The sequence below is a fragment of the Elephas maximus genome, chromosome 22 (genome assembly GCF_024166365.1).
Source record: "Elephas maximus indicus isolate mEleMax1 chromosome 22, mEleMax1 primary haplotype, whole genome shotgun sequence".
Lineage (NCBI taxonomy): Eukaryota > Metazoa > Chordata > Mammalia > Proboscidea > Elephantidae > Elephas > Elephas maximus.
The window spans coordinates 12,823,565-12,837,669 of record NC_064840.1 but is presented as its reverse complement, the minus strand read 5'-3'; the positions used below and the strand labels follow the sequence as shown (position 1 = coordinate 12,837,669).

Below are 14,105 nucleotides of genomic sequence, written 5' to 3'. Positions count from 1 at the left end.
TCCCCATCGCGAGTCTCCGTCTCCCACAGAAATTAGAGGGAGGTGGCTGGAAGCCCACAAGGGCAGGAAATAGAATTAGGGGACGTATTAATTGGGACATCAAGTCGGATTTCGTTCCAGGCACTTCCTTCCGTTAACCACTTTGAAGCTTCCTCTCCGTGGCTCTGTTTCTCATTAGACGGAGCTCTTAATGGCGAGTGGTGTTTACGCATGGTGCAAATATGTCTTGCCCGAACCCTCCGACTGGCAGGCCCGGCTGATGGGTGACGGCAAAGGAGGAAAAGGCCAGCCAAGAGGGTCAGGGTGGCAAAGGGTGGGAGAGATGCCAGGAAAGGACATCGGGGAGAACACAAACCCAAAAGATGTGTTTTGAGCTGAATAGTGTGATTCCGCCGAAATGCTATTACTTTAAACTTTCCCTTATGTGCAGTTCCCAGGGTCTGCAAGTTCATTTTCAAAGTGAGTTCCTTTCTTCTCCTGCTCCGTTTTTTTTTTTTGTTGTTGTTGTTCTAATTGTGCTGTGTGAATTTCCTGGCTGTTAGGTTTCACCGATAACGTAGCCAAAATTTTGGAAGCTGGTTGAAATGAACGTATCCATTCTGACCCAGAGAAAGGTGCTAAGCTACCTTGTCTGGGTTTTGACACTGTTTCCATTTTGAGACACTCACTGCCCCCTCAGCCCCATAACTGCTGCACTGGAGCCAACCACCCCACATCTTTGAGGTCCTCTTGTCGTCCAAGGTGTGGTTGGCTTGTGCCTTTGTGGAGTCACCACTCAGAGGTGTCTTGGCCAACACTAATTCAAGGATCTGAGAAGAACTCATGTGTGGAAGGGTATTTATTTTTCCACCAAGGCAGCCAAAACCACCACCCTCCCTTGCTGGAGAGGAGAGGAAAGGAGAGAGGAGCCATTTGTTTTCCCATGCTCTCTACAAAAGCCCTACGAAAAAACAAGACACTTTCCAGAAAATTCTAATCAGATTTTACTGAGACTCAACAGTGGGTGTGTTTTGTCCTGATCCCCAGGGGCAAAGAACCCCAGAAAGGAAACTCCTGGTGCACTGAAGCCTGGAGGTCAGGCCCTTCTACTACCCCAGCAGCGCTGACCGCCAATGCAAATACCACAGCCCTGCCCTGGACACCCTTCAGTCCTCTTGAGCAACCAGAAGCCAAGCTAAAAGCAGGGAAGACAAACCTCAGGACTGAAAGGAAACCAAAATGAAATAGCAACTCCCCACCAACCAGCTTGAAATGATGAGGGCTGAGGTGTTTTGAGTTTTTCTTTCTTCTCCTTCTGCTATTTTTTTTTTTTTAACATTCAAATCCTAGGAGATGAAAAAGTAGAAAGGAAACTAGAAGTAATAGCAGGGCTGCGGAGGGATATGTCTCTGTCCTTGAAAGGACGATGATTGGGTGTTTAGGAGAAGTCCAGGAGAGCTACAGAGGCTCCTCTCTGGGCATCTAGGCTGTTGTGAGCGAAACAGCATAAATCAATGTGTGCTAGCTCGAGAGAACACACTGGAGAAACGATGAGCATTCAGGTCCTATCCAGGAACTGGGAGCCCTGGCGGCGCAGTGGTTAAGCATCCGGCAGCTAAGCAAAAAGGTCGGCAGTACCAACCCACCAGCTACTCCGTGGAAACCGTATGAGGCAGTTCTACTCTGTCCTGGAGGGTCACTAGGAGTCGGCATTGACTCGAGGGCAATGTTTCTTTTGTTTGTTTTTTTTTAATCCAGGAACTATAAGAACCTCAGGAATCCAGGAAATTTCTTCCTCCTTTCCTCTTCTCTGTTTTTATTCTTCTGCCTCATGGTAGACCATCTTTTCCTTCTCCTTATCTCTTTGGCAAGGGGAAGGTACGCCCTCCCTCAGAGTAACGACGTGAGCATGTTACACTATACGCTACATGTTATTTAGGTATATGTGACATATTTATGAAACATGTATGTACCATGTATGTGACCCATTTATATTTTGGGTTGCATGTGTTATTTCTGTTCCACATTACATATGTACATGTTGTTGTTAGGTGCCATCGAGTAAACGTTTGACTCATAGCAACGCCATGTGATAGAGTAGAACTGCCTCCTAGGGTTTCCTAGGCTGTGATCTTTACGAAAGCAGCTGTCCAGGTCTTTCTCCTGAGGAGACACCAGGTGGGTTCCGACCACCAACCTTTTGGTTAACAGCTGAGTGCTTACCCATCGCATCACCAGGGCTTCTTATATACATGTTACATAATTACGTATTACAGTCTGGGCAACATGGACAGAGATAATCTCAATCTCTACTCCAGTTCTGTCTTCTTCTAGGGCAAGATATTTTGATTGGGCCAGATGTCACTTCTGGCCCAGACAATTGTAGACAGAAAGGATAAGTCATATTGGACAAAAGCGGATTCAGAGCAACCACACCTACGAATCGTGGGAAGACAATCAAGGGCACTATTATCCCCTGAAGACATCCCTCAATTCTCCTCTACAGAAGGTCTTGATCACCTACTGTTTATTTCATCCTGGGAATTACGTTTATTCATTTATTTATGTATTTTATTTATTCATTCTTTAATTATTTATTAAACTTTTATGGAGTGTCTACAATCTGTCTGGGAGTCCCTGGATGGTACAAATGGTTAACACACTCAGCTGCTAACCAAAAAGTTAGAGGCTTGAGTCCACCCAGAGGCACCTCGGAAGAAAAGCCTGGCAATCTACTTCTGAAAAACCAGCCATTGAGAACCCGATGGAGCACAGTTCCACTCTGACACACGTGCAGGCACCATGAGTTGAAATCAACTCAGTGGCACCTGAAGATTGTCTATCGCCATTTGTTCTTTTTTCTTTTGTTAATTTTTTTCCCATTTTTTCTATAATGATTTATTCACATAAATATATCTACCATGTTTCTGGAGTTACTACAACATATAAGACACACTAGAAAGTAAGTAATAGTTTATAACTTTCTTCAAGCTAAGCAGTTCCAATCATTGCACCTGAAAGGTAATTTACCCCTTGGACAGCCTTCAAACTAGAACACAACTTTTGTATTCCATCGGTCCAGGATGACTTGGCCAAGGAAAAGGAAACACTTGGCTCGGTTCCTCTGTCTCCTAATGAAAGCTCAAATAGAAGGTGTCTGCACTGTAAAATCAGAGGGTCACCAGGGTGACTTGATTGTCCATTCCTCCTTTGGAGTTGAAGAATTTTAGGTCAAGTCCATTTGTCAGGCACATGACAAAACCATTAGCCAGTGAATACACAGACACATCTCTGATGGACCTGGGCTACTCACAAGCTTGATCCCTATGGAAATGAAGTAGGGGTCGGATCATTTCAAAACTCTTCCTCATGGGAGATGTGAAACCCACCTCCTTGTCTCTTGAATATCTCCAGGATGTGACATGTAAGACACCTAGTACAGTATCTAACACCTAATAGGTGCCCCTCAAACATTAATTACCTAAGAACCCTAATGTGGTTCTATCCTGAGCAATAAGAGACAGACTCGCTGATGCAGAAAGACAGACTGACACCTTTTTTCTTCTGGGAGCAGCTTGGGCCGACAGGACAGCCCTTCAGAAAGTTATGCTTGGCCTGGAGTCTCCAGGCAACAATTCATCCCGCCAACATTTGTGGAGCACCCACTACACGCCAGGCACAGTGCTGGGCACACTTTGCTAGAACCAGGGAGTCACAGGGTTAGTACTCGGCCGTTTCTATTTGGTTTCAGAGCCCATAAATATACCTGACTATTAAAGCATCCAGAGGAAACCAAGAGAAAAGCCAAATCCACCCAAAACTGCGCACATTAAAGGGGGAAAAAAATTCCACAGAGCGATGGGATTTTCAGCTGTGCTGTAGGAAAAAAGACTTCCTCTCTTCCTCTCCGTAGGGCTTATATTTTTTCCATAAGCCCAAAGTCATGGCAAAGTGGCCGGGAGGCTCAGCCAACGTGGCAGCAGACCCAGTTGGTTGTGGCTCCTTTGAGGAACGGTTCCCTTTTAACTCTTACCTGTCTTTGCTGCTCAGCACTAGAAAGTTAACTTTGCTTTTCAGGATTCGGTAGGCAAACAGGAAAAGCACTGCCTGCTCTCCAGACTCCGGAGACCTCGAAGGAGGAAGCTATGGAGAATCATCAGGGCCATGGCAAAGGAAGAATAATAGTAGTAGCCGTTGTTAGTTGCCTTTCAGTTGATTCCTACTCATGGCAACCCCATGTGTACAGAGGACGGCTACTCCGTAGGGTTTCCAAGGCTATAACCTTTACAGAAAGGAGCCCTAGTGGCACAGTGGTTAAAGTGATTGCTAACCGAAAGGTCAGTGGTTCAAAACCACCAGCTGCTCCTCAAGAGCCAGATGGGGAAGTCTGCTTCCATAGAGATTTACGGCCTCTGAAACCCTACGGGGTCACTATGAGTCGGAATTGACTCAACAGCAATGGGCTTTTTGTTTATGGAATCTTTGAATCTTGACAGAAGATGACTGCCCCATCTTTCTTCCGCAAAGGGCTGGTGGGTTTGAACTGCCAACCTTTCAGTAAACAGCCGAGTGCTTAACCACTGTGCCACCAGGGATCCCTCATAGTAGCTCTTGTTCTTGTTAGGTGCCGGCCAATCGATTTCGACTCATAGTGACCCTACGTACAACAGAACTAAATAGCAGCTATAGTCGGTTGCATATTTATTACAATCTGTTACATCTATTACAAACCCTGATCATAAAAGCCAGCTTCACTCCGTGTAGGATCCAAGCAGTCAGGAACTGTATTCGCCTTGCTCACTGATGTATTCTTATTGCGTAGCTGAGGCCCTGTTGTTGTTGTTGTTGTTGTTGTTGTTACTTGCCATTGAGTTGGCTCTGACTCATGGTGACCTTATATATAACAGAACAAAACGTTTCCTGGTCCCACGCCATCTTCACGAGCACGTAATAAATGTTCCATAACTCTTTGTGTAGTGAATAGATTTATATACATTCGCCTGATTTAATTCTTCTTGCAAAATCAGGTATTTGTGTCCCTGTTTTCCTAGTGACAAAATGAACTTACTTCCCGCATCATGGAGCTATTAATAGCCCCATCTTATAGGTCAGAAAAGTGAAATAACTTGTCAGAGGGACAGAGCTAGGAAGGAAAATGCAGGACTTCACTTTTGAGCAAAGTACTCAGCTCTTAAACCAAAAGGTTAGAAGTTTTAACCCATCTAGCTATACCACAGGAGAGAAGACCTGGCGATCTGCTTCTGTAAAGATTTTGTTGTTGTTGTTGTGTGTACCATCAAGTCAATTCCAACTTACAGGACAGAGGAGGACAGCCTCATAGGATTACCCGAGCTGTAACCTTTACAGGAGCCTAGGAAACTCTGTGGGGCAGTTCCACTCTATCATAGAGGGTTGCTATTAGTCAGAATCAACTCAAGGGCACCCAATAACAACATATTTGCGGTGCCCAGAGCAGTGCCTGTCATTTAGAAGGGGCTCACTAAATAAATTTGAATAATTGAATAAACAGAAGTTCAGAGCTGAGATTCAAGCCATGGAGCATTCCACTTTACCACACTGGCTCTCCTTGGGTGCCATTTCTCTATTTGCTGTTGTTAGCTGCCATCGAGTCAACCCCCAACTCATGGTAATCCCATGCACAACAGAACAAAACGCTCCTTGGTCCTGTGTCATCGCCATGATGGGTTGTAGATTGGACCACTGTGATCCAAAGGGTTATTGTTGGCTGATTTTTAGAAATAGATTGCCAGTTCTTTCTTCCTAGTCCATCTTAGTCTAGAAGCTCCAGTGAAACCTGTTCAGCATCATAGCAACATGCAAGCCTCCACTGACAGATGGCTGGTGGCACAGCATGAGATAAATCCCATGCAGGAGACCCAGGTTTGATTCCCATGTACAACGGAACAAAACATTGCCCGGTCCTGCACCATCCTCACCATCGTTGGAATGCTCAAGTCCATTGTTGTGGCCATTGTATATTTTGAGGGCCTTTTTTTTTTTTCAACCTAGGGGAAACCCTGGTGGCATGGTGGTTAAGTGCTGTGGCTGCTAACCAAAAGTTTGGCAGTTTGAATCCACCAGGTGCTCCTTGGAAACTCTACGGGGCAGTTCTACTCTGTCCTATAGGATTGCTATAGGGTCACTATGAGTCAGAATTGACTCGATGGCAATGGGTTTGGGTTTTTGTTTTTTTTGGTTTTTCAACCTAGGGGGCTCATCTTCCAGCACTATATCAGACAATTTTCTGTTACAGTCCGTAGAGTTTTTATTGGCTAATTTTACAAAGTAGATCACCAGGTCCTTCTTCCCAGTCTGTCTCAATCTGGAAGCTCTGCTGAAACCTGTTTACCATCAGTGACCCTGCTGACATTTGAAATACTGGTGGTATAACACCTAGTAGCACAGAAACATGCAAGCCACCCTAGTACAATCAACTGACAGGCAGGCAGGTAGTAGGCATTGTCTTGGTGACCAGGTAATTCCAGGTTTCTACCTTTTACTACAGAATCCAAGGTTACAACCAAGAAACAGTCATGTGACCTCAGTGTAGCCAATCAGATGCTCTGTCCCAAGAGTTTGACTCTTCAGTGAATGATGTTACGGAAAGAAGAGTGCCAGGTCATTCACCACTGCGTAGGTATGCTGACCTGACTTCCTGCCATGACACTGTAGCTCTGCTTTCAGCTCTCCAACCTCCTATACCTCCCATGATTCATTCTCACTTTCCAAACCTGGTGCACAGAACCTCCTGCCAATTCTGGGAGAACCAGGCTATGCTTCAAATAGATTAAGTTTTGCTTAAGCCAGTCAGAATTGGTTTATGTTTCTTCCAGACATGTCCCCTGACTGATACACTGCTTTTTCCATATTTTCTGGAAGTAATGTGTGTTTCTTTTATGCTTCGGTGGGGGAAGGGTGCACAGAAATGTCATAAAGTACTCAGGCCAAATTAAAAATCTTCCTAAGCACGTGTTTCTTTTTGCTTCAATGAAATACTTCTCATATCATGCAGAAACAGACATACACAAATCCATTAAGTGGAAAAGAAGGGGGAAAGGTAAGGTCTGTGGGTTTTGGCAGTGAGTCAAATTACCATTCAGTCACTCTGTTGTCAAGGAGCCCTGGTGGCGCAATGGGTAAGCACTTGGCTGCTAACTGAAAGGTTGGCAGTTCTAACCCACCTAGCAGCTCTGTGGGAGAAAGACCTGGTGATCTGCTCCCATAAAGATTATAGGCTAGGAAACCTGATGGGGCTGTTCAACTCTGTCCCATGGCTCATTATGAGTCAGAATCGACTCCACAGCCCCTAACAATAAAACAGCCCACTGTCACCCAATACTACCCTTTCCTGACCATTGGTGGAACACTGCGTGTGCTGATGGTTGGAGATAAAATGTAAGAGCCACAAGACATGAGAACAGTCTCTAGAGTCTACCTTTCTCTTCGGACCCACCAATAATGGTCTGAAGACTGAAGCCAGGAGAAGATCAATTGATTAAAGCCATAAAGACCATGGTCTGCTCAGATCTGGGAACTGGAGAAGGAAATGCAGTGAGGTGGTTTAATATACACATTTATGATAGAAATCCAACTATGTACTCTGGGACAAAGAGAGGGAAGGAAAGAGGGAGACAGCACTGAAATATCAGGGAGCACATGGCCCAAAGCAAGTGTGAGGGTGTTGTTGTCCTCGTTGTTAGTTGCCACTGAGTTGGCTCCAATTCATGGTAAACTTATATATGACAGAATAAGACGTTCAGTCCTACGCCATCTTCATGATCATTGGTATGTTTGAGTCTATTACTGCAGTTGCCGAGTCAATCCATCTCATGGAGGGTTTCCCTCATTTTTGCTAATGCTCTACTTTACCAAACAAGATGTCCTTTTAGGGACAGGTCTTTACTGATGACATGTCCAAAGTAAGTGAGCTGAGTTCAAGCTCCGGAGCACCCCACTTTACTACGCTGCCTCACTTTGGGTGCCATTTCTCTATTTGCTGTTGTTAGCTGCCGTTGAGTCAGCCCCTAACTTATGGCAATCCCATGCACAACAAGGAAACGCAACCTAGTCCTGTGTCATCCCCATGATTGGTTGCGGATCAAACTGCTGTGACCCATAGGGTTTTCACTGGCTGATTTTTTAGAAGTAGATAGCCAAGCCTCTCTTTCTAGTCCAGAAGCTCTGCTGAAACCTGTTCAGCATCATGGCAACACGCGGTCCCCCACTGACAGACGGGTGGTGGCTGCAGGTGAGGTGCCTCACATGTAGGAACACGCTGGTTGTATTTTTCCTAAGACTGATTTGTTCTTCTGGCAGTCCACAGCATATTCAATACTCTTTGCCAACACCACAGTTCGAGAGCATCAATTCTTCTTCCTTCTTCCCCTTTCGTTGTGTAGCTTTCATGTGGGTGAATGTGGGTCTCTCTCGGCCTCATCACCAGTGTCTTCTTAGTGCATGAATATCCCCCATACTGAGTGTCGTTCTGGTGCTTAAACGTGCATAGTTTTTCATGCCACATGCCCATTGAACCCAAGCCAGCTACTTTATCTGGTTCTCACATACCGAAAGTGATTTTCAATGGTGGAAACAAAGCTGGTTCTGGTGAATTTAGGAGCCCTGGTGGCACAGTGGTTAAGCGCTCAGCTGCCCTCACTCTCCCACATAAGAAGCATCTCTTCTGCATATATACATGTTTTGTTTTTTTCCTGCTCAGCCCCAAACTTGTTACATGACTTTGACCAGACCAAACGCATTCCAACTCATAACGACCCTATAGGACAGAGGAGAACTGCCCCCACAGGGTTTTCAAGGAGCAGCTGGTAGATTCGAACTGCCGACCTTTTGGTTAGCAGCCAAACACTTAACCACTGTGCCACCAGGGCCCCAGGCAGACCTGGATTATTTTTCCTCTCCCCACCAGATCAATTCGGAGTGCTTTTTCTCCCTTTCTTTACCAAGCCCACAATGGGCCTCAGGAGGCAGGTGATCTTGAACTTGACAAGGAGACACATTCTTGCCTGCTGGAATACCAGGCAGGAAAAGTTAAGCACAGACTGAAATAAAAAGAGACAATAAAGTTCCAATTTAAAGAAAGAGAAAGAGTCGGGAATATAAAAATATCCCAGGGCAACTGAAGACTGTCATCCAAACATATGAAAATGTTCCAGATAGTTTAGTGATAAGCAGGAAATTGCTGGAAAAACCAACAGTCGTAGAAGGAGAAAATTGCTGTTGGACGGGGGGATTGAATTGAGCTAAGTGTCTGTGTCATAAAGTTTATTATTTTATTAGTTTTAATAGTTGGGTAGATAAGCTAATAGCAATAGGATTTACTTTAAAGATCAACACCATGGACTCTGCTGTTTATTATTTGACAGTAATGTATCTGCAGTCAGGGGAATATGAAATCTCATAAAAAGCCCTTTCTGAGTCGATCCAAGCCCTTTCTGAGTCGCATGCACATGGATTTTCTTGTCTTAGTCCGCATTTCTGGCAGAGGTTTTGTTTGGATAATACTCATAGGGACATCTGCTCCCTGGGAATCTGTGAGAGTGATTTCAGCTCCCAGTGTGGGTTCAGTGGCCAGGGGGTGGAAGTCAGAATTCTCTTAGGTTAACTCACCTGGATCCTGATTATATTTGTACGATGATTTGATGGGGGACTGAGTATGAGAAATGGGACACCCATACCTCTTAAAATCACTGTAAAGTTTAAAAGAAGTAATGCATTGAGCTCCCCAAAAACCCGGTACTGTTGACTCGATTCCAACTCATAGTGACCCTGTTGGACAGAGTAGAACTGCCCCCACAAGTTTTCCAAGGTTGTAATCTTTATGGAAGCAGACTGCCACATCTTTCTCCTGCAAGTGGCTGGTGGGTTCGAACTGCCAACCTTTTAATTAGCAGCCATAGCTCTCAACCACTGTACCATCACGGCTCCTTCGCTTAGCACAGCGCATGGTAAATCCTGAATACATACCAGCTATACAGGGAGACGAAGTCCCTGGGGGGTGCAAACCGGTAATGCGTTCAGCTGCTACCAGAAAAGTTGGAGGTTCGAGTCCACCCAGAAGCACCTCAGAAGACAGGCCTGATGATCTACTTCCCAAAAAATCAACCATTGAAAACCCCTCTGGAGTACAGCTCTACCCCGACACACATAGGATCACCAAGAGTTGGAGTCTACTGCAAGGCAGATGGTTACTCAGTAAATACTAGTTAAATAATCAAAGGAACAGAAGGGGAAGAATGTGAACTGGGGGCTTCTGGTTCCTACCTTTTCCACCAAGAATTTCAAGTGGAAATTCTCTCCAGAAGGTCAGGTCTTTTGCAGTGATGCCATTCCGGCAGGGCCAAACCAGACAGTGCCAACCACCAGGTCCATCAGTGTTTCCCACCAGGTAGCTGCTGAAGACAGGACCGCATGAATCAACGCAGTTTGCTTCAAGCCCATACACCTGGTTGAGGGTTCGTGTTGGGCAAATCCAAGCTGAAGCGACTGGAGATGGTGAACTGGTATAAATTAACAAGGCCATGATTTATTAATAGCTGTTCTGAACCAGAGCTCAGCAATGTTCTGCCTTTTATAAGAATTACCTGTGTTTCTTCCTGCCTGTTCCTTGCCCGGTTCTTCTCATCCCCTACTACAACACACACAAACACCCTAGGCTTCTGTGCTCTGAAATTATCCATTCATGAAAGTAACCCAAACCCTAATTTCTTAGAGAGATGGATAGACAGACAGACAGGTAGGTAGGTAGACAGATAGGCAGGTAGGCTGGTAGATAAATAGATACATGATAGATAGACAGACAGATAGATATAGCTGCCTGTCTGCATCAACTCCAACTCATGGCGACCTTATGTTCAACAGATCAGAACGTTGCCCGGTTCTACAGTATCCTCACACTCGCTGGCGTGTTCTAGTACATCATTTAGAAGGTCTCCCTTGCCATTACTGGCCCTCTCAACTTCACCAAACATGGTGTCCTCCTCCTGTGATCGATCCCTTTTGATGACGTGTCCAAAGCAAGTGAGTCAGACAATGGTCTGTTGTGATCCATAGGGTTTTCATTGGCTAATTTTTGGGAGCATATTGCCAGGCCTTTCTTCCTAGTCTGTCTTCGTCTGTAAGCTCTGCCGAAACTTGTCCACTTGTGGGTGATGTTTCTGGTATTTGAAATACCAGTAGCATAGTTTGCAGCATTGTAGCAACACACAAGTCACTGCAGTACACTTCGTGGTTATTTGTTGTGTTCTCCAGCCAGTGTTCTTCTCATTTGTGATTCAACTTTACTTAACATAAGTACATCCTAAATCATACGGTAGAAAAGTCCCACAAATGGGATTACACTGATTTATTACCACCAGGACAACCACACCCCCCCCCGCCCCCCAATATCATGTGATCCATTTCCTAATGCAGTGGGGATGTGAAGAGAGGGACAAAGGGTGGAATTACACATCCTCTCTGTACTCCAAGGGTCTTAAACAGAGATTGTCCTTGGCCACTACCTAGTTTATGTTAGTGAGAAGGGAGCGCCCCCAGAACTGCTTTTAAAACTTTGCATTAGTTGGCAATCTTTAAAAAGGAAGACTTCAGATGAAAAATCAAGGTTTGGGATTCTTTTGAAAAATCAGAATATCTGTCAATCCTGGACGCACAGCAAAAGTCAGCTGGAGCTCAGCAGCTGCTCCCTTTAATTGAGGTGTGTTTGCCCACTCCCCACTACTCCCTATTGCCTCCCAACACTGAAACTGAGCGTCAGAGGCCTTTGATCGTCTTCCACCCAGCTCACTTAAAAAAAACTTACTAACGTATATTTCCTGCCTGGCCTGGGTGAACATTGACTTTATAACCCCAGATCTAAGACAATAGTCTAAGGCTTCTGGGATCCCAGTTCTCTAGGGCCTTGTAAAATAGACAGTTCTTGTCTACACATTACATTCTCATCCACAACACAGGAGCCCAGAGGCCTTCAGAACCACCCAGGAATACTACCCCTGGCTCAGCTCACACATGGTCATTCTCAAGGGCCAGCTTCTTTCTGGGCTGTGTTTTCCGTTTCCTTCTTGGACACTTCTGTGACCTTCCTGCTTTGCGTTCTGTTCTGTAGCTCACGGGTGGTCAGTTCCTTGGAGGAGATGAAGCAGGATTTCCCATACACACCACCTCTCCAGAGCCAGTCGGGGCTTTGCATTTGAGTCATTAAGTTATTCACTGCTGGGGACTTGGCACTTGGGGAACTCTTAGAATAAACAGGCATGTCTGCCTCTCGAGGATGGATTGCAACAAATGTTCTGACTTCGAACACTGGCCACATATATTTTGGCCTGATAACAACAGCCTTAAATGTGTTCTCTTTGGTTATCTGAAGCTGTAATTGACATTAACTGAACTGTAACCACCTGCTCTTGAGTTCAGGTGACTTTAGCTGAAAGTACCTGAAGACCTTCTTGCGGATTCATAACATGTATTACAAGTTGCACAGATACTAAGCTGGGTGCCGGGACTCTTTCTACTCTTCTGATCTGGACGTGGGCATATCCCTTCCTGTGCTGGCCTCAGTTTCCCCCTCTGTACATCTGCTAGTATGTCATATTGCAGTGACTCGTTTGTTGCTGTGATGCTGGGAGCTCTGCCACCAGTTTTCAAATACCAGCAGGGTCAACCATGGTGGACAAGTTTCAGCAGAGCTTATAGACTAAGACACACTAGGAAGAAAGACTCGATGATTTCCTTCAGAAAATTGGTCCATAAAAACCTTAGCGGTCACGGCAATATGTTGTCTGATCCAGTGCTGGGAGATGAGCCCCCTAGGTTGGAAGGCACTCAGAATACACAGTGGCCACAACAATGGACGATCCACACTAACGATCACGAAGGTGGTGCAGGACCAGGCAATGTTTCACTCTGTTGTACGTGGGATCACAATGAATCAGAGCCCTCTTGACAGCACCTAATAACAACAACACAACGAAGGGGGTAAAATGAACTGGTGATTTACAAAGTGTGTTTCAGAGAGTCTTGGAATTAATCGTTCATGGGACACTTGTGGACATGATGGGGAATCAAAATAGATAAGACCTGGGCCTGCCCTCTTCAACCACTGGCGCTCTGCTTTGTTCTATTTTATATGTTGCAATCATTTATGAGAGGGAAAAAATGTGTTGTCACGTAAGGAACAGGCTTCTTAATTCAGTGAAGTATATGAGACCAAATGGGCAGCTCCTGTCCAAAACCAAGAGGAGAAGGCAGGAAGGGACAGGAACTGGACAAACGGACACAGGGAACCTGGGGTGGAAAGGGGGAGCGTGCTGTCACATTGTGGGGCTTGCAGCCAGAGTCACAAAACAATATGTGTATAAGTTTTTGAATGAGAAATTAACTTTCACCTAAAGCACGATTAAAAAAAAAAAAAAATGTGCTGTGAAAGACAAGAAGAGGAAGGAAGGGAGGAGGGAAGAAAGAAGGAGAGGAAGGAAGGAAGGCAGGAGGAGAGGAATGGAAGAAGAAAGGAAAGGAGGGAGGGCGGGGAAAGCAGGGAGGCGAGGGAGGAAGGAAGGAAGAAGGGCTGAAATCCACCAGACTAGATGAAATGACTCTTCTAACAACTCAGAATCTGGAGAAGATTTTTTCTTGGAATTCAAACATGAAAAGGCACAGTGAGGCATCTTTAATCCACCCCAAAGCAAAGAGTCAGTATGGTATGGTGGTTAGGAACATAGGTTCTGAAACCGGACTTCCTGGTTTCAAAGCCCTGCTGTTCCGCCTAACATCTGTGTGGCTTTTGGCGAGTTAAGCAGCATCTCTGCATCCCAGTTGCCTTTCCTGAACAACATATTGATACAATAGTAACTACTGATGATGAATAAATAAGTTAGCCCATGTAATCAACTTAGAGCAGTGCCTAGCAGGTAGTATGCCATCTTAGGCCAACATGTATGGATCCTGGACCCTTCATGGTAAGATCTAGCTTGGTCAACAGATATTTTCCAATCATTTATTCATTTGAACCAACCTTACTGAGACTCTAGTCTGTTCCAGACACTCTGCAACCTACTCAGAATGACAAAATGGAAGCAAGCATGGTCCCTGTCCTC

General features: G+C 45.2%; 1 long non-coding RNA gene across 1 annotated transcript in view; it reads right to left on the bottom strand.

Annotated features, from left to right (window-relative positions):
• The window catches only part of LOC126065307 (uncharacterized), a 386,754-nt gene that overhangs the window by 101,039 nt on the left and 271,610 nt on the right, over positions 1–14,105 (bottom strand). The window contains exon 8 of the long non-coding RNA XR_007514823.1: positions 10,279–10,409. This is a non-coding gene — a long non-coding RNA (uncharacterized LOC126065307). The remainder of the gene's footprint in view (positions 1–10,278; positions 10,410–14,105) is intronic.